The following is a 3,201-nucleotide window of genomic DNA, read 5'->3' as shown; positions in this document are numbered from 1 at the left end:
CCCCTAAGAGCAGAGGCTCTGCTGTGCTGGGTGTGCACTCCTGCAGCCAGGGGCCTGAAGACCCCGCCCCCTAAGAGCAGAGGCTCAGCTGTGCTGGGTGTGCACTCCTGCAGCCAGGAGCCTGGGGCTCAGCTGTGCTGGGTGTGCAGTCCTGCAGCCAGGAGCCTGGGGCTCAGCTGTGCTGGGTGTGCAGTCCTGCAGCCAGGAGCCTGGGGCTCAGCTGTGCTGGGTGTGCACTCCTGCAGCCAGGGGCCTGAAGACTCCGCCCCCTAAGAGCAGAGGCTCAGCTGTGCTGGGTGTGCACTCTTACAGCCAGGAGCCTGGGGCTCAGCTGTGCTGGGTGTGCACTCCTGCAGCCAGGAGCCTGGGGCTCAGCTGTGCTGGGTGTGCACTCCTGCAGCCAGAAGCCTGGGGCTCAGCTGTGCTGGGTGTGCACTCCTGCAGCCAGGAGCCTGAAGACTCCGCCCCCTAAGAGCAGAGGCTCAGCTGTGCTGGGTGTGCACTCCTGCAGCCAGGGACCTGGGAGCTCAGCTGTGCTGGGGTTGCACTCCTGCAGCCAGGGGCCTGGGAGCTCAACTGTGCTGGGGTTGCACTCCTGCAGCCAGGGACCTAAAGATCCGCCCCCTGGGGGCTCAGCTGTGCTGAGTGTGCACTCCTGCAGCCAGGGACCTGAAGACCCCGCCCCCTGGGGGCTCAGCATGTCCAGAACCGACCTGAAAAAGAATGGGGGCAGAGACAGACTCCTCATAACACCTGGACCACGCGACTGTCACCTCACACCCTACAGAAATACACTCAGATGTGCTAAAGAAACATGTCAGCAAGCCAAGTTGCATAATTTCTGATAAGATATTTCAGGAGACTGTCCTGCTTAACTTGTGTTACTAAAAGGACCTTTCAAACAAGTCATGAAGTCATACTTGTTTTAAAAAAAATCAATGATTTAAATACATTTAAATAAAATAAATTATGAGATGAAAAATTCCACAAACTTGGCCATGGATGTCATGAAAAATGAGCATTGCTTTTTTTTAAGATTTATTTATTTTTATTGCAAAGTCCAACGATTCACTCCCCAAGTGACCGCAATGGCCAGAGCTGAGCTGATCCAAAGCCAGGAGCCAGGAACTTCCTCCAGGTCTCCCACATGGGTGCCAGATCCCAAGGCTTTGGGTTGTCCTCTACTGCTTTCACAGGCCACAAGCAGGGAGCTGGATGGGAAGCAGACTGCCAGGATTAGAACTGGCGCCCATTGGGATTCCAGTGTGTTCAAAGCAAGGACTTTAGCCACTAGGTCACCACGCTGGGCCTAGAAAATGAGCATTGTTTTTAATTTGTTTTTCCACAAATGTTTAAAGTGACTTTGATCTTGTAATGCATGCAACTGAAGTGCAGAGTTCTGTCCAGAGATGTGTTCCATATCCACCAGAGAGGCAAATTATCTCCTTTTGCCAACAGGGTTCCTCTGTGTGTCAATTCCCACATTTGGAAGAGGTCTGAGACACTGCTGCAGAGTCTGACACCCTAAGCCAACACAGCCCAACCAGCGCAGACCAGCATGGTCACAGCCCACCCAGCGCAGACCCAGCATGGTCACAGCCCACCCAGCGCAGGCCAGCATGGTCACAGCCCACCCAGCGCAGACCAGCATGGTCACAGCCCACCCAGCGCAGACCCAGCATGGTCACAGCCCACCCAGCGCAGACCCAGCATGGTCACAGCCCACCCAGCGCAGACCCAGCATGGTCACAGACCACCCAGCGCAGACCCAGCATGGTCACAGCCCACCCAGCGCAGACCCAGCATGGTCACAGCCCACCCAGCGCAGGCCAGCATGGTCACAGCCCACCCAGCGCAGGCCAGCATGGTCACAGCCAACCCAGCGCAGGCCAGCATGGTCACAGCCCAACCAGCGCAGACCCAGCATGGTCACAGCCCACCCAGCGCAGACCCAGAATGGTCACAGCCCACCCAGCGCAGACCCAGCATGGTCACAGCCCACCCAGCGCAGACCCAGCATGGTCACAGCCCACCCAGCGCAGGCCAGCATGGTCACAGCCCACCCAGCGCAGGCCAGCATGGTCACAGCCCACCCAGCGCAGGCCAGCATGGTCACAGCCCACCCAGCGCAGGCCAGCATGGTCACAGCCCACCCAGCGCAGACCCAGCATGGTCACAGCCCACCCAGCGCAGACCCAGCATGGTCACAGCTGGTTAGCACGGAGGTGTGCACACCTGGCGTGCCGGCAAGTGGCTCAACCAGTCAGTGCTGGTGTGTGTCTGTAAGAGCCAGGTGCACGATTTTCCATCAGCACTGCTTAAAAGTGGAAGTCATCTAACTGTCCTTTGGGAGGAGAATGGAAGAAGAAATCAGCATTTCTCAGCCATGAAACATATACAGCACCTGAGCTGAATCAACTGGAGCTTCATGATCGACTTGAATAAAAGTACAACCCCGTGGCACTGTGTTAGAAGCGTCCAACGGAAATATGGATCACGGTGCCATCAGGTGAAACTGAAAAACATACCTATGCCTCCTGGAGGTAGAATGGCAGTGGCTGAACTTCACTCCGCATACTCTACAGAAGACCCTGCCGCAGCACCGTCCGTGGAGACAGGCCTATGGGGTTCACAGGATGAGCTCCGATCCAGTATGGTCAGTGTGCTTACAGGAGAAAGAAGCTGGGGGCCTCCTGGGCCTCCTGCACCTGCCTGGAACTCCCAGCCTCCAGGACAACTCAACACAGGTCTATTATTGCAGCCAACCATGCAGCATGTGGCACCTTGCATGGGGCAGTGAAGTGTCACCGCACCATGGACATCAGAGGGTTCCCTCATGGGCAGCCCAGCAGAGCCAGAGGACCAGGTCAGAATGCCCATTCTAGAACACTCTGCAGTCTAGAACAGTCCCCACTCTAGAACTCTTTACTCTAGAACACTCTCCACTGCAGAGAGCCCTCCAGTCTAGAACACTATCCACCCTAGAACACTCTCCAGAATTAGCCCGCTGCCTGGAGAGGCTGTACACTCAGTGACTAGAAACATGTACAGTCTGATCCCTTTACTCTGTCTCAGGTCATAGGGCCACAATGTTAGAATCATCAGTCAATCCATAAACTTCTTTAAATTTTATTTTATTTTATTTTGTTTGAAATGCAGAATCATAAAGAAAGAGGTAGAGACCAAGAGAAAGAGAGAGAG

This window comes from Ochotona princeps, chromosome 1, assembly GCF_030435755.1.
Source record: "Ochotona princeps isolate mOchPri1 chromosome 1, mOchPri1.hap1, whole genome shotgun sequence".
Taxonomy (NCBI): domain Eukaryota; kingdom Metazoa; phylum Chordata; class Mammalia; order Lagomorpha; family Ochotonidae; genus Ochotona; species Ochotona princeps.
The sequence above is the reverse complement of the archived record's forward strand: the minus strand, read 5'-3'. Positions refer to the sequence as shown.